The sequence below is a fragment of the Hemiscyllium ocellatum genome, chromosome 12, assembly GCF_020745735.1.
Source record: "Hemiscyllium ocellatum isolate sHemOce1 chromosome 12, sHemOce1.pat.X.cur, whole genome shotgun sequence".
In the NCBI taxonomy this organism is placed as follows: domain Eukaryota; kingdom Metazoa; phylum Chordata; class Chondrichthyes; order Orectolobiformes; family Hemiscylliidae; genus Hemiscyllium; species Hemiscyllium ocellatum.
In genome coordinates this window covers 66,952,605-66,970,695 of record NC_083412.1, presented here as the reverse complement: position 1 = coordinate 66,970,695, position 18,091 = coordinate 66,952,605, and the positions used below count along the sequence as shown (strand labels likewise).

At 40.0% G+C, this 18,091-nt stretch overlaps 1 protein-coding gene across 8 annotated transcripts in view; it reads left to right on the top strand.

The window, feature by feature from the left end:
* LOC132821100 (HMG box transcription factor BBX) overlaps positions 1–18,091 on the top strand; it is a 199,203-nt gene that overhangs the window by 46,847 nt on the left and 134,265 nt on the right. For all 8 annotated transcript variants that reach the window (XM_060833634.1, XM_060833632.1, XM_060833630.1 and 5 more), the window contains one exon: positions 659–725. The gene's annotated coding sequence lies outside the window, so the exon portion shown is untranslated. The remainder of the gene's footprint in view (positions 1–658; positions 726–18,091) is intronic.

Genomic DNA, 18,091 nt, shown 5'->3' with positions numbered 1-18,091 from the left:
GAGGATTAAACACAGTTTTTGTAGTAGGCAAAAACTCTTAGCATTTAAGATTAGATTGGATTGACGGATCAAGAAACAGGTGTTGAAAAACAATGTACATTTGATCAAAGCAGTATGGAGGGCAAACCATAGACATGGAACCAGTTTATTGACAGACCTGTTTAAGCGCAGTATCTCTGAAGTCTTTAAGCCTTCAGAATTTAAACAAGGTGGCTCACTTCATATATGAATGTGTCTGCATTCCTGTCAGAGACCTGCAAGTCTTTTGACTGTGTTTTGCACTATGGTAATTAAGTTTTGTTGTTGTGTGAATGGACTGATGGTAAAAACATTTCATATAATTAAATTACAATGTCTTCAGTTGGAAGTTTATGTATAGCCAATGCGTTATTACTGCCGAATGTCCAGATTCCACCATATAAGATTGAGAGAGGTTGTGTGATTTATTGCTTGTGGGAAGATGAAATCATGTGAAGTGGGATGGAAAGTGAGGATTTTAAATGTTTTGACAAGACATGAGGTATATGGAATCTGACCATTTTCGGTGATGTATATCCAGTTGTTGAGGCAATATGTAATGTGTCTTTGTAATGCACATCCATATTATTAACCATTTAGTGTTTAGTTGATTCATATTGTCAAATCTGTTTCCTTTCAGGTCGTGAACAAGTGAGAAGAAAATCAGAAAAAACTGCGTCCCATCAAATTCCATTTCCATTGTTTAGGTAAGAAAAATACCAAGCTTTTTGATGCATAAGGCAATCTAGAGTAAACCCCCTTGCTGAACACTTTTGCGGGTTTGACAGATTTATTTCTTGTTCGTGGTTCATCTTATTGAACTCTTTTTAATTGTAGGCTCAATATGCTTGCACTGAAGAATTTGTAATATTGGAGCTTGCTGTGACAAAGTTGATGTAGTTTCCAGTTACTCATTTTATGTTCAAGTTATTACTGTCAAAAATTGGTCATCTTAACTATAGATATTAGAGTACGTGTGTTCTGCTTTTTATCAAAATTGTTTGAAAAAACTCAAATATTTCTTCAAACATTGGCCCCGTGTTAGATTGAGGTGAGGAATGGTCATCAACACTTGTAGTCAATACACAAGTTAACACAAGAACATTTTTCTTTTCTGAAGATCTGCCAAAAATGCTTTAAAAATCCTAAAGAGTCTAAGAAGTTCCTAACAACAGCATTTCAGGTGCATTTATGAATGAATCAAAACAAATTTTAAAAATGTAGACTCAGCTAAGAGTGAAAATGAGTATAACAAAACTTGATTAACACTGTGGTATCTCAATTAAACAGTCATATAATTTCGACTGGCTTTTTAAATACAACCCTTGTATTTAGCACAGAGCAAATTGTGAACTCTATGCCTCCGAGTGTATCTTCAACTATTAGCCACTATGGAATGGGAAATATTCTAACACAAACTTAGCAATAAATGGGACTGGATTAATTGTGAAAACTGGGCGGCATGGACAAGTTCAGCAGAAAGGCCTATTTCCAAGCTATGAACCTCTATAACTCTATAAAAACAGAAAATACTGGAGATAGCAGGTCAGGTAGCCTCTGTGGAAAGAGAAACTGAGTTAAAATATCATCAAGCTAAAAGTTTATCAGAACAAAAGGAAATTTGAGATTATAGTGGCTTTCAAGGCAGTCGAAAATGGGGAGGTTGGGAAAAAAATGTTTAGAAATACAAGTTGTTGATCAGAGATCGTACCTGTGGCAACATCCTGTGATATTGCTAAACTCATTTTTGTGCACTTTACTGAATCCTAGAGAGCAGAGTGCTTACCAGCACATCTTGATCCTGACATAGGAGCCTAGTTAATCCGAAGTGTCGGTGGAGAGATTTGGGATGACTATGTAGAGGGAGACGTCCCCTTTAACTGAAGTGCAATGCACCTGAAAAAGGAAAACTGTATTATGCTACCTAATCATCTATTTAAAAGTTATGTTCTGCAAGCTGTTAGTTTCCTTACCCATTAAATCACCTGTCTCACAAAACAAGTCTGTACCATAACTTAGAATGATTTGTTGTGATTTTGACCCCAGTAATGAATTTTGGGAAAATTGATCAATTTAATTCTCAAAAGAAAATGCACTTTATAATTTATATTAAAGTGACAGTAAAGCTTTCTCGAGCTGCACATTTTTCACCATTCAAAAATGGTTTCATCTGTTTAAAAGACATAATTCATTACATATTGAAGTCACTCATGTCAGCTTGAATGGACTGGAATTATGTACGATGTCAACGTATCATCATTTGAATTTTGCGATACAGTACTAACAAAAGTTGTCGGATCCAAAGAGTTGGATGTGGGATTTGTGGAAAAAAAAGGACAACTAAAGGACCGGTTGAGCTTATTGTTCTTTCCATGTGGATGTCTTGATCTTGAACAAGAAATATTCACTTTTTGTAGTAAAGTCACAAACATGTTCATTCTTTTACTGTATTTAGTACATGGAAGACATTTTACATGTTCCCTTTTCAACTTTTGGGATATTTTAGAATAATCTATAAAATTGTTATCATCTTTGCCTGACTTGCTAATGGTTTTATTTTAAAGAATCTATTTAAGAAATGTCTTTCATCACCTAAACACCTTTTTAGCCAGTTAAGTTCTAATGGTTAAAGTGTGGTCATAATTGTAATATCAGGAAATGCACCCACTTATTTAGGAAAAGCACCACCACAACCCTTAGCAATGGACAGTAAACAGTCTGTGATACTCAGTTGCCTTGGCAGTATTGACATCCACATACTTGTTAGTGTGGGAAGGCAGCCATTTTCAGATCCAGAGTTGTCTTGACCCTCAAAATTTGCAAATCCAGAAAAATAATTGTGGGATACAATACATGAGGCTAGAGGCAAAATGTACCAAATGTTGTGCCCCTAGAATGGCAAAAGTACTTTGGGACCTGGGGTTTCAAAGATTGTAGAAATGAACTGCAAGGAACTTGAAGGGAATCGATGTTTTTTTCTTTTAACAATTCTTAAGTCCTTCTGAAAAATTTCCAACCACGATGGACAAGGGATTAGTCTCATACTTCATTTGTTAAGAATCCTTGAACTTTTCACACACTATCCTGCTTTGATATGCTTGTTAATTAATTTTAAATTTTGTGAAACATTTTCCCTCTTTTTTTCTTAATTATTTCTTTTGCTGTATCTAATATAATTCACTGTGTTTATGTCTCTTCATTTAGTTTATTCCTGTATCCTTGTGATTTATTGTTTAATGAGATAGGGCCTTAAACATGATATTGATGAATGTTGCTGCACTGTTTCCACCGTGAAATTCCAGAACATTATCCCCCAAATATAGAGTGAGGTTAAAAATCCATTGTCATAATGTCATTGACTGTGAGAGGTGCTACTGCAGTATTTTCTGGACTGTAATTTTTAGTCATCTTCCACTCACACTGGGCAGAAGTTCCCTTTTCCAAGAATTGGTGCAGAAGATGATGGGAAGGGCAATCAACAGAGATACTTTCCACCACCTCAGAAATTGAGTTTTGGGTGGCAAGGCTCAGGTCGTCTTAACCCTTCGTCTATTAAGTAGTTAACCAGTGATCAGATGGGATGAGCGGTGAGAAAGGACTAGACTATCTGGCTGGTTAATTTGGTGGTAGATGGGGTTCCTCGCTCTGCATGAATTTGAGGCTCCCATCCCAACCCTCCTTGTGAGTTCCTATCCCAAAAACACCTTCCAACCAAAACACTGCCTTTTGTCCCGGTGAACCTGCCCCTGAAGTTTCAGGCTGTGAGGTTTCTGGCTGTGCTGGCAGCACCAGCAGACAAAATTTCTTGGTCTGGCTGTGAAATTCTACTGGAAAGCCTCTCTGGCGGCTACTCATATGCCTAATTGATGCTTGATCCTGCACATTTTCTATACAAAATAGACCAAGAACTTTTTCCACTAAACGTCCTGCTTTCAGACTTGTTCTGAAAGTGGGAAAACCCTTGACAAGGTGCAGACTTTAGTTGATTGGCTTTGGCTTGGATTTTGCGGTTTTTGATAAATGAATATTGCCAGGCGTACATAACTTTTAAATTTGCTGACAAATCTGTATGTTCCTACACTGGAATGTCTTGATTTAGATTTCCAAAGTAGAGCAGCGCCCTCTGCAGGGGATCTTGAACCTATGACAACAAGGAAAGCAACTGGTTATCTCTTAAATCCAAGCTGAAGAATAGGGAGGAACACAGGCTGGAATCTTTCTAGTCCTTCAGAGATGGGTCTGGGTGCAGGAGCAAAGTGCAAACACAGTATGTTGGGTCAGTTTCCCAAACCATTCCTACCTCTGAGCAATCCTGCCTCAGTACTAGTTTTGTTCTTTATGCAAAAGAATCCTTTTCATTTCACACACTATCCTGCCTACCTCCTTTTGACTTTGATTCTCTTATTAACTAAATCTTAAATTTCTGAAACTGTTTCGTCATCTTTTCTTGCTTATTTCTTTTATTGTATCTAATATAATTCATGGTTACTGGCTTAACCAGCCAGGAATGGCAGGGAACCAATTAGGTGAATTAATTGTCCACTTGAATGCAAATTCACGAAGCTTCCGGCATCATGAAGACTTTAGACAGAACCTCACCCAGGCAGAAGATCTATGGGTGCTGGGGAATGGCCTCCTGGTAGCAAGGTGGAGTGACATTATTCCTGTCTCTAAATCCACCACCCACCTCCCCATCCCCAAATAAAAACGTCCATGCTGGAGCTGCGGCCAAAATCTGCTAAACTGTTGGGTAAGTGCCTACGTTTTAGAGTTGTATCCCACTCCCGTTCCTGTATCGTCACCTGATGGTTTTGGGCCCTCTGTCTAAAGAACCCTCTGGCTGTTTTAATTAAATAGCAACATGTTAATTGACTACCTTCCATAAGATCATAGGAGAGGTGTATAATGTTCTGATGGGCATGGACGGTGTCAATAAGGAGAAATTTTTCCTTTTAGTAGAAGGGTCAATAACCAGGGGACATAGCTTTTAAGGTAAACAACAGGAGACTGAGTGGGGAGTTGAGGGGAAAAGACGATGATTCACCCAGAGGGTTGTAGGTTTTTGGGACTTGCTGTCTAAAAGGATGGAAGAGGCAGGAACCCTTGAGACGAATGCAAAGTATTGAGATGAATATTTGTAATGCCATAGCACAAAGGCTGTGGGCAAAGTGCTGGAAAATGGAATTAGAGTAGATGAATATTTGATGATTGGGGTGATGGCCAAACAGTCTCTTTCCATCTACATAAATTCTCTGACTTTTTATTATATTAAAGGCCCTTCCTTAACCACCTGCTCCCAACCCCTGAAACTTTGCAAAGGGTGTAAGATTCCTTCCGGAACGGTGAGATGGTGGTAAAATCTCTCCCTCTGGGACAGAAAGACCAGCTGTGTGTCATAACATGTCCTCACAGGGTGATTAAAAATACTTTAAGATTCTTTCTGTAGAGATGGTGCAAGCAGTATAATACTGAATTCAATGCAGAATGATGTGCACACAGGAAAAAACGGGAAAGGGACAAAAGAGATTCCAAGAACAAGTTAAAAGGTCTTAATACCTTCAGCATTAATTAAAATCTGAACAAATGAGTCTCATAGACGAGTTGGACTAAAGGGTTTGTTCCCGTGCTGTATATCTCTCTAACTCTGTGACTCCACAATATTATGCTTAATTTTCAGTGTGAAAGTGGATGTTTTGCAGTACTTTACTTTCTATGCTGCTAAAAATATGTGTAGGACAAATTGAACCATCTCAGGGATGTTTAGTGGGTATCTCTTATAGAAGTTGTTGAACTTTGTTCTACTGACTGTGTTTCAGTCTCTAGCCTCTTGATTGTTAACTGTTATAGCAAAGAATCTGGAGAAACGAGGCAACTCAAGCAGCAACTTCCTCTTTCCACATTTAACTGCACTGATGCCAGATGTTGCTGTCCGATTTACGCTTTAATTATAGTGAGTGCTGATAGTCTCGTTGTTTCTCGTGCAAAATCAGGGTCATTGTTTTCTGATGTGAATTGCTTAGCTGTCAATATAAGCATTGTGGAAATATTTTTAACAGAATTGATGTAGATTCCAACTGAGTTTATTTGTTTGTCTTACCAAGACATCCAACAGTAAAAATGAATAAAGCTTGGAGAAACTCAGTAGGTTTGATAGCATCTATGGAGAGATACAGAGGTAACAATTTGCTTCCAAAATGGCTCTTGTTCAGGACTGAAGAGAGGTAGAAAGTGTGGGTTTTATGCTGTTGGAAAGAGGGAGAGGGATATATTAGCGGCGAAGGAAGATTGCTGCACAAAATCTCGGTATTCAGAGGGAATGTTAATGAGGGTAGCAAAGAGAGAAAGACGTCATCGACAGAAGGGGTGGAGCCTTCCTCTTGCAAGGTGTAATGTGAGCAATGGTGAGAAAGACAGCAAAATCTGAAGAGAAGGCAAAAAACAATCAGCTTCTCTGTTGAGGAAAGATCTTGCAATTTTCACCTCCAGCCTTGTAAAGTCAGCTTTTGAGTCTCACCATTGAGCTGCAATGACCTTACAAAAGCAGAAAGCATGAGAGAAACTCAGCAGGTTTGGCAGTATCTGTGGAGAGAGAAACAGAATTAATGTTTCAAGACCCGTATAATTGTTCTGAAGAAGACTAGTACTGGACTTGAAATGTTAAAACATCATCTCTCTCCACAGATGCTGCCAGAACTGATGAGTTTCTCGGGCCCTTTCTGTTTTTATATCAGAGTTCTAGTATCCACTGTATTCTGCTTTTATCTTAGATAAAGTGTTATTGAAACCTCAACTGGCTTTACTTACAAGCCTGAGAAACTGAGCAGTGCAATTTCTAGATATAGGGAGAAAGTAAGGACTGCCAATGCTGGAGATTGAGTTGAAGAGTGTGGTGCTGAAAAAGCACAGCTGGTCAGGCAGCATCTGAGGAGCAGGAGAGTCGACTGATGAGCTTCTGCCCGAAACGTTGACTCTCCTGCTCCTCTGATGCTACCTGACTGGCTGTGCTTTTCCAGTACCATACTCTTCAACTCAAATTCTAGATATGTAAATACTTTATTACAGTTCTCTGACTTTGTCCATCTGAAGGTTTCCTCTGCCCACTGTTCTGTTATGCTCCATGGCCACCTTCATCCTTCATTCACTGTAAACCATCAAGTTCAACTTGTCTAATGCCTCACGGATCAACTGTCTCACCAACTTGAAGCACTTCACTTTGTAGCTTAGCAGCACCGATGGCGTGCAGGTTTCTGATAGGTTGTTTTGTACGCAAGGACAGGTGTGCATCTTGTGCATCTACATCAGATGTTTTTGTGCACACTGGACACAAGTCGCTCTTGGATTGCTTTCTTCGTGCTTACTAACTTCACCACTTACTTGGATGCTGCCAGCTTCTCTGTAGGTCACACTGCTTTCCTCCTGTCTCGGGTATCTAGTGCTCAGTTGCAGGCTGCCAGCTCATGTGGCATGCTTTGCTTTTTAGAACAGAGGGCGAGGCAGGCAGCTTGTGATGGTGGGAAGTAGCAGGTAGTTAAGGGAGTTGACATATAACTGTGTGGTACCGTGGTACAACAGTGCCACAACCTACAACGTTTGCCAACAGCTTATGCAGCAAACACATTGCAAGTGCTTCCTGCAAATGGCAGTGTCAAAGGGGAGCAGTCCTTAGTGGGGTGAAGTGGGATTACAAAAAGCCAGATGAGGGTCTTGTAAAATTCCATTCCAGAGGGTTGCCCACTTTTTAAGTTGGGTGCTTTAAGTTGGATCCAGCCAGACTCTGGGGATCTCTTGGGCTTGCAGTCGAGGGATTGGTCCATGGTCAGTCCTACAGGTCAACTGCATTGAGGAAGGGGATTAAAGATGAGTCAGTTGGAGTACAATTGAGACATCTGTTTGGTGGGGGGCAAGGTAGGGGTTGGGATTAGCCAGTTCTTTCTCGGATAAGTTGAATGTGACAAATGGATGCAAGAGCAGTTAATGATCATGCAGGAGCAGAAGAGGTGGACCCCAGTGAGTGATTCATAAGCAAGCAAGGCAAGAAGGCTTTAGATTTTGAGAGGGTGAAGTGGGTGGGAGCTGCACAATGGGCATACTGCATATAATACCAGGAGTTGGTGAGATGCATATGCAATGGTAGAGTTAGAACAAGTGCTGGCCCTGTGAGTGAGAGTCCGTATAGTGGTGATGGTGGAAAGCAGAACTTTGGCTGGCAGCACTGTGTCAAATCTAGACAGATAGGACTAGTTTTGTTTGGGAAACCACGTGGCCATGGACGATTTGGACCAAAGGGTCTGTATCCATGCTGGAACACTGCCACAGTTGGGCATCCTGCTTCACTTGGGACACAGCACTGAATCAGGCTGTAATCTGTACCATTCCTGGCCTGGCCAGGTGGGGTGACTCCACTGCTGGTCAGCTGGAGAAAGGACTGCCATCATCTCCCCCAACCCACGCACCAACAGATACCTGCCTGTAAAGTGGGGAATGAGCTTTCCATTCCTCTGGGCCATGGTCTAAATGTTGAGGCTTGAGAAACATTGTGTGAAAGAGTTGTTTCTGTCCTGCATGACTGGAGGTTGTGTGCTGCTCCATTTTACACAGCGCTGGGAGGTCCTGGCTGTGATGCACCTTTGTGTCTTTCTGATCGTGATTCCCCAAAAATGGCACCCAAGAACCCAGTTAAATCATTGGTAATGTGAAGGGGCAAGATTGTGAGAGAAGAATTGCTTCAAGCCATGGCCGACTGGGTGTTATAAATCTCACTTGAGAAAACACTTCAGCTGAAAGTGGGAAAATTCTGCACTAGGTGTTTAGGCAGAAAAAAAAATGTCAACTCCATCTGAACTGAGTGTGTGGATACAGACTGGTTGTTGGCATGAAATAAATCAAAATGGATGACCGAGCTCATGTCTGAAGTTGTTGAACATTGTGTTAAGTCCAAAAGGCTGCAAAGCACCTGAAAAGAAAACAAGTTGTTGTCCCACTAGATGGCGTTGGCTTAACTGGAACACTGCAGCAGGCTGTGGACACAAATGTGAGCAAGACTGCAGGGTGCCTAAATTACAGAAGCAATTGACCAGAAGGCTAGAGTCATGTTTGTAGATTGAGCAGAGATGTTTGGCAAAATGGTGATCCAGTTGTGAGTGGTCTCTTCAAGATAGAGGAGACCATATTGAGAGGAGTAATTGTGCAATTTTAAATTTAAAATACAGTAAAGTCATCACTGCTTCAAATGGAAGGAGGTTTTGTTGCCTTGGACGGTGATGAGAGATGAGGCTGAAGGGCAGGTGTTACAGTTGCATCGGAAGGAGGTGAGATATTGACAGTGATACAGGAATAGGCCAGGGTGTTGTGGATAAAACAGTCACTTTAGAATGCTGACAAGTGAGAGGAAGGTATGAATGAAAGTTGTACCCATTGTAATGTTGTATTCTGTAGAAATTTCCATATACACTAAGATATATACCACAGATGGTATATAGCAGCTCCAGAATAAAACTGCCAATGGAAAATTCTGAATGTTTGTAAATTAAACTGGGGTGAGAATGTAGAGCGATGACTAACAGTGTGGCCATTTAGACAGGATTATAGACAAACTAAATCAGTACATGTCATCATACTTCATTAAACAAAGTGGAGGAGCCGGTGTTGGGCTGGGGTAGACAAAGTTAAAAATCTCGCAGTACCAGATTATACTCCAACAGGTTTCCAACTGAAATAAGACGTTGAACAAGATTGCTGTTTATTCACTATGTTGCTTCAGTTGCATGACACTGTACTCTTTTGCTATAAATTCTGTGTCTTATGATCCTCCTTCACAGCTACCTGCTGAAGGAGCAATGCTCCGAAAGCTCAGAAGTCCAAATAAGCCTCTTCGACTATAACCTGGTGTTGTGGTTTTTAACTTCATTAAACAAAAAGAATTGGACTTTCTTGCCAAACGATGTGTGAGGATGGCCAGGGAGATTTTCCTTGTATGAAAGCTCAGACAGTCTTCTGTGGCATTAATTTCACTTGATTAAAAAGTAGAATTTTTACGCTATTCTGTGACTTATAACCATGTGAAAAAAATAAAAATCTGCTTTCACTCTTTTGCTTAGTTTTATCTCATTTTAAACTCTAGATAACCTCCTGCTGCAAATCATTTCCTCATTGAATGCTTGGCTAAGAGATGGCATGAGTCAATGAACTTGGAGGATAATTTTACTCTAACTCCAGGGTAATGTCAGTGTTTGCACAATTCGACCAATCTTTGTTCAGTGCTTCCTCAATAAATGGGATGAGATTGAAAATAATACACATGAATCGTTTTTTTTTAAATTCCACATTATGGGATAGTACATTCTATCCATCCAGTGCTGGGAATCAATAATATTTAAGTACATTTAGGTGCTTTTGGATCTCTGCATTAGAGGTAATGTTGTAAGTTATGAAAAACAAGTATGTGGAGAAGATGTCTGAGTGTGATCGTGTTTGAGAGAAAAGTATGGGGATTGTACAAGAGGTCGAGGCAAGTCCAGGAGAATGTTACGTGCCTTCACTGTAACCTTGTGATGAATAAGTATCCTCATCAGACCAGGCTTTCACTACAATTGGCTATGAAGTTTGAATCTGTTCCCCTATGTTCCTGTTCATTGCTACAACAAATTGACATTTGATTTGACCATTATCCACCTCTCATCTTGACATGTTCTAGTGTATCTTTAAGAATTCCAGACAGGAGGAGTGGCAGATGGAGTTTACTTTAGATAACTGAGATGCTGTGTTTTGGTAGGGCATATCAGGGCAGGACTTGCACTCTTAATGGTAAATTTCTGGGGAATGTTCCTGAACAAAGAGACCTTGGGCACAGGTTGACAGTTCCTTGAAAATGGAGTCACAGGTAGACAGGGTAGCAAAGAAGTGTATTGAGTATAGGATTTGGGATAATTTGGAGATGCCGGTGTTGGACTGGGGTGTGCAAAGTTTACAAATCACACAACATCAGGTTATAGTCTAACAGGTTTATTTGAAAGCACTAGCTTTCGAAGCGTTGCTCCTTGAGATATCATGTTATGGCTGTACAGGACACTAGTTAGGCCACTTGTTGAAATACAGCCTTCAATTCTGGATTCCCTGCTATAGGAAAGATGTTGTTAATCTTGAAAGAGTTCAGAAAAGATTTACATGGATGTTACCAGAGTTGGAGGGAGAAGTTGAATTGGCTGGGGCTATTTTCTCTGGAGCATCACAGACTGAGGAGTGACCTTGTAGAGGTTTATAAAATCATAAAGGGCATGGGTAGGGTAAGTAGATGAGGTTTTTTTCCTGTGGTATGGGAGTCCAAAACTAGAGGATAGTGGTTAAATAGGGGGAAAATATAAATATAAATTGAACCCAAGGGGCAATGTTTTCAAGCAGAGAGTGGTGCGTGTATGGAATGAACTGGCAGAGATATTGTTGGAGATAGGTACAATTACAATGTTTTGAAGACATTGGATAGGAAGGGTTCACCAAGTTGCATCATTGAAGTGCAAAAGTGTCCTGTCAGAAACTTGCACCTGTTGCATGCCATTGTCTGTGGACATGTGGTGTATGTGACTGGTGCTTATGCAGCCTGTCCGGAGATGTTGGTGTCTTGTGTCAAACGTGGAAGCCCTTCAGAGTTAGAGCAAGCAAGTACGCACTCGAGTTTCCTTGTCAGAATTTCTGGTGTCAAACTTGTTTGGTGAGGTTGATAAAATGAGAGCCAGAATATTAATGAGCTGAATTATGGTGTTAACAGTATTTAACAAGGGTTGATCCTTGTAAATTGGTGTTTCCCCCACTGCTGAATGTTAACTCTTGCCACACTACTTCTGAAAAGCATAAAACCGAATCACAACATTGGCCTCCTTCTGCAACGTAACATTCAGTTTGTCAACTGAGTCGGTAGCATGAGTTAATTCCAACACTGCAATGAGCTTCACTGCAATTATTGCCTGATTCTGCCCCACATTTCATCTTGTCGCACAAGGTTCAGACCCCTGTAAAATTCTGCCCATAGTTGTAAAGTAATGGGACACCAATTTGAAACTGATATGCAAAGGGGTTTCTTCTCCCAAAGGATAATGAATGGCTGGAATTCCTTATCCCAGAGAGTAGTTGAGGCTAGATCAGTAAAACTGTTTAAAAGGAGGTAGCTAGATTTTCGAAATACTGTGGAGTTGAGGGCTGTGAAGGGTGGTACAAAAGAGGATTTGAGATCTCGAGCAGATTAACCATGATCTTTTGAATAATGGGACAGGCTAAAGGCCTGAGTGTCCTCTTTCTGCTCCTATTTCTTGTGTCCTTATGCACTTGGAGGTCTAGTAATTACTCTTGTTTCACAAAAATTTGAAGGAATATTATTGTTTTAATTTCTTTTGAAGCTGAAAATCGTAATGTAGAAATCCTGTGTTACTGAACAATTAAGAGCATAATAACAGTAAATCAGAAACCAGTTTCAGGAAGATACCACCTTCTATTGCTAAAGAAACAAAATTTAAGCTGCTTTAATTAAGTTTCTGCTCAGAAAATAGCCTTTGTAGATTGCCAAGTATCGATGTTTGGGACCCAATAATTCAAAGAATTTAGTGTGGAAATCTGTTAATTGCTTGTGTGTGTTGGGGTAGGGAGAGAAAAAAGGGGATTGGTGGTCATGAATTTGATTTCTTACCATGCACCTATGGTTTTAATGAACCCAAAATACAGACTTTACGTTAAAAACAAAAACCACTTTTATTATAGCTGCCAATATGCATGAGAGCACTGATCCCATGTGTTCTGGTGAGAAAATCTTGCTGACCTGTAACGTAAATAAATAAACTGTTTTCCTTTTTATTAAGAGTTGATTGAGACATGCAATGTTCACTCTTTACTCTTGAGTCTTGAAGGCTGCAGGCAATAAAAAATCAATTGGCCCAACGTCTCTGACCTACACTTTGGTTAACTCTTGAATCCTTTCAGGTTTTTATTCTAACCTACTTAATGCAACAATGCTGAGAGTCATAGAGATGTACAGCACAGAAACCGACCTTTCAGCCCAACTCGTCCATGCTGACCAGATATCGTAATCTAATCTAGTCCCATTTGCCAGCACTTTGCCCATATCCCTCTGAACCCTTTCTGCTCATATACACATCCAGATGCCTTTCTAAAATGACTGTTATGGAATAAAACCAGAAAGTGCTGGTGAAACTCAGCAGGTCTGGCAGCAAGTGTGGGAACAAACCTAGTAACGCTTCATCAGAACCGGACTTGAAACATTAACTTTGCTTTCAACAACCGATGCTGCCAGACCTGTTGAGTTTCACCAGCATTTTCTAGTTTTGGTTTAGACCTCCAGCAAGCACAGTTCTGTTTTATTCAGATTGTGATAGAGGCAGGAGAGAAATTAAGATTTAATCATGACTGAGAGATTAAACAAGTCACCAAGATTGTGAAAGAGTTCAGTTTAACCTGAGTCCATAGATGAAGATGTATGGAGTTGGTGTCAAGAGAGCCAAGTTTATAGGGGAGACAGGAAGTTTGAGATAAAATCATCTTGAAGACTGTCAGGATTCCATTTGATTATTTGCATATTATGATAAATATTCAGAGGCTTTTCATCACACCAACCCACTTTGAATCTATTCTGAAGAAGGATCATATCGAACTGATAATTCTGTTTCTGTCTTTACAGTTGTTGCCAGATCTGATGAGTTTCTCCAGCATTTTGATTTGATTTTAGATCTTCAATGTTCACGCTACTTTGCTTTCGTATTACCAATGAGTTTATGCTTTCCTCCGTATATTCCTAAGCAATGCTTTATCTGACATGGCACCAAGCAAAATGGATGCATTTCTGTGTTTTCAAATAAAGTCAAAATGGTAGATGTGTTAGTTGTGTCATTCCAGCGTCTGATTACACAGTGAGAAATTAATCAAAATGATAAAGTGGTTATTGTGAGTATCTTGTAAATTATAAATATTAATTCATTGTGTAGCATTATGATGTGAGTTGTACTGCAAATTAACAAGGAAGTTAAAAGGAAGATTTGGCCTAACACCTCTTGTCATAATGAAAACAAGATCCCAGATCAGTCCTTAATATTCTGCCATTTTTGTACATTCAAGTGTGAAGTATTGTTTCATCATACACCTTCCAGTTAATTATGTTGAGTAAAAGACAGCTAATATATTTCTATGGGCATAATCCGGGAGTTGAAAATCTAAGAAGGATTAATGTCATTAAAGGGTAACGTGAAGGATTCAGCATTCATAGCTGAAAAGGCCTGCATAAATAAGGAACTTCCACTGTGTTTCATACCAGAAAATGGTGGAAAGGACCAATATACATTGCACAATTGTTACTCCTGTAAGAAAGTACTGAAGTTACAATGCCAAATATTGGAAGCTTTTTGGTGCCATAAGTCCCCTTCTATATGTATGCTAACCACACCTCGCTGTTCAGTTTCAGACCACATGCTGATATTCAATCATGATAAGTCAGAATTTTCTCTGCACAAAATATCATGATTAGGAACAGCAAGGCCAGTTGTTTAATACCTCAGCCATAAATTGCATTTTCTACTCATTGATTTCTGTATCTGCCTGCAAATCTTTCATTTTGTTTCCTAAAACTTCTACCAACTTTGATTCTACTTCAAAGTTTGTGAGAAGATTTGTAGCTCGTGTGCTTGTTGTTGTGGTTCTGTTCTTTGAGCTGGGAGTTTTTGTTGCAAACGTTTTGTCCCCTTTCTAGATGACATCCTCAGTGCTTGGGAGCCTCCTGTGAAGTGCTTGTGTGCTGATTCCTCCGGCATTTATAGTGGTTTGAATCTGCCGCTTCCGGTTGTCAGTTGCTGTCCGCTGCAGCGGCCGGTACATGGGGTCTAGGTGGATGTGTCTGTTGATAGAATTTGTGGATGAGTGCCATGCCACTAGGAATTCCCTGGCTGTTCTCTGTTTGGCTTGCCCTGTAATAGTGGTGTTGTCCCAATCGAATTCATGTTGTTTGTCATCTGAGTGTATGGCTACTAAGGATAGCTGGTCGTGTCGTTTCGTGGCTAGTTGGTGTTCATGGATGCGGGTTGTTAGCTGTCTTTCTGTTTGTCCTATGTGGTGTTTTGTGCAGTCCTTGCATAGGATTTTGTACATTACGTTGGTTTTGCTCATGCTGAGTATCGGGTCCTTTGTCCTGGTAAGTTGTTGTCCGAGAGTGGCTGTTGGTTTGTGTGCTGTTATGAATCCTAGTGGTCGCAGCAGTCTGGCTGTCAGTTCAGAAATGCTCCTGATGTATGGTAGTGTGGCCAGTCCTTTGGGTTGTGGCATGTCCTCATTTTGTTGTCTTTCCCTTAGGCATCTGTTGATGAAATTGCGCGGGTATCCGTTTTTGGTGAATACCTTGTATAGGTGTTGTTCTTCCTCTTTTTGTAGTTCTGGTGTGCTGCAGTGTGTTGTGGCCCCTTTGAATAATGTCCTGATGCAACTTCGTTTGTGTGTGTTGGAGTGGTTGCTTTCATAGTTCAGGACTTGGTCTGTGTGTGGGGCTTGTCTGTATACCTTTGTGGTGAATTCTCCATTCGGTGTTCTCTGTACCATCACATCTAGGAATGGGAACTGGTTGTCCTCTTCTTCCTCTCTCATGAATCGGATTCCTGTGAGTGTGGCATTGATGATTCGGTGTGTGTTCTCTATTTCTGTGTTTTTAATGATTACAAAGGTGTCGTCCACGTATCTGACCCAGAGTTTGGGTTGTAATTGCGTTAAAACTGTTTTTTCTAACCTTTGCATTACTGCTTCTGCTATGAGTTCGGAGATCTGTGAGCCCATGGGTGTTCCATTGATTTGTTCGTATAACTGGTTGTTGAATGTGTTGTGAGGCACAGGTCCAGTAGTTTACGTATGCCGTCTTTGTTAATAGGTTCAACGTCCTGTTGTCTGTTATGTATGTCCAGCAGGTTGGATATTGTTTCTCTGGCCAGGGTTTTGTCAATGATCATCAGAAATATACACATAGACAAGGAAGAAACCATGGTCTCATTCGATGTAACGGCACTGTTCACCTCTATTGACAAGCACTGAGGATGTCACCTAGAAATTTGATTCTACTTCTTTGTCAGTTTCTTTCCTGGTAAAACTCTTGGTTTCTGACTTGAATTGTTCATGTTTCTTACTGGCTTCACATCTTTAATGTTTCATGAACTTCAACTTTTTCCAAATATAGCCCTCCTGTCTTAGACTAAATTTACTTGCCCATTTATCTCTTCTCGCAACATGTGAAATTTAATATTTCCCTTTGTATCTTATCTCCTCCCATGTCTCTGATCTCCTTTTGTATTGTATTCCTCTCATTCCCTTTGAATATATGTTACTAATGTTTGCTCTCTGCTTTGGACAGTATTTTCGAACTTCAGAAATGGCTCCTTGGAACTCCCCCATAACCTTTGCACCTGTGCACTTTTTCAAAACTATAACAAAATCTTTCAGAACATGATTTGGCTTTCGTATGTATTTTGCTGCCTCTAAGTTGGTACCTGTTTGCTTATTCTGTGTGACTCCCCATTCTGCATCACCTTCTGCATCAAAGGCAATACAAGACCACAATTTGTTGTCTTCCCTCAAACTCCCCATCCATCCATGTGTTTGAATTAACTATTAGAACTTTGACAATTTTTGACAAACGCTTCAACCAGAGAGTGCCATTTGTGGCTTGCTAAATTGTTGAAAGCTTGAAAGTAGAGGTTGATGTTGTTGCAAAGAATGTTAGTGCTTCTGAGAATTATGAATGTTATAGAAACTAGAAAAAATGACAGCAAGGGGATCAGTCAGGGAATTAACGGTTCTGGGGGAAGGACAGGAATGTGGATGTGAGGAATGTTGGATCAGCCATGATCCTATCGAATGGTGACATGGGCTTGATGGGTTGAATGGCCTACTCCTGTCCCTGTTTCTTATGTATGATCTTATGGTCTTTATGGCTTTAAAGTTTTGAAAATAAGCAAAGTAGAATGAGGATAAACTAAGTTTAAGTTTAAAAATCACACAACATCAGGTTATAGTCCAGCAGGTTTATTCGGAAGCACTAGCTTTCTGAGTGCTGCTCCACCTGATGAAGGAGCAGCGCTCTGAAAGCTAGTGCTTCCAGTTAAAACCTGTTGGACTATAACCTGATGCTGTGATTTTTAACTTTTTTCACCCCAGTCCAACACTGGCATCTCCAAATCGAGGATAAACTAGCTAGCAATGTAAAAACAAATTGTTGGAGATTTTAGCAGTAGATGAAACAAGAGTGGCTGAAGTGAACTTTGGACCCTTAGAAGCTGAACCATAAACTATTAAGGGGAATGAAGTAGCAAAAATATTAAGTAAAGCTTTTGTATCTATCTTCATAGTAAACGGTACAAGTTGCATACCTCAAATAGGGGTAACCTAGGTGCTAAGCAGATGAGGCATTGAGGTACAATAAGTCCTCTGTGTCCACAAAATCGCAAATTTGCCTCTCCATGCCAAAAAATAAGTTGCAACAAAAATTACCATCTGCCAAAAATTGTGTATCTGCAATATTTTTAACCATTCCAATCTATTTTTAATCAGCTGTGCACTTGTGAATTTCATCTTTCATGGGGGTTCTCAAGAACAGAGCCCTCATAGATACAGGGGAATGAGTGTAATAAATATAGTCATGGGGAAACTCAAGGGAATAAGATCTGACATACACCAGGATCTGATGTTTTTCATTCAGATGGTTTCTGAAGAAGATAGCTATACAGTTAATGGGTGCACTTGCTTTAATTTTCTAAAATTGCCAAGATTCTCGAATGCTTCCAGCAGATTGGAAGTTAGCAAGTTAACTGTGCTTTTCAAAGAAGGAGAGAGAATGAAAACTGGTAACTATAGACCAGTTAACCTGACATCAGTTACTGGGGACATGCTGAAATCTGTTATTCAGGAAGTTTTAACAGTGTACTTAATAAAATTATAATATGATTAGAACATGTCAGCTTGGCTCTCTAAAAGAGAAATCCTCTCTGGCAAAGTTTTTTGAGTTTTTAAGAATGTAACTAGTAGGGATAGCCAAGACAGAAAATGTGGC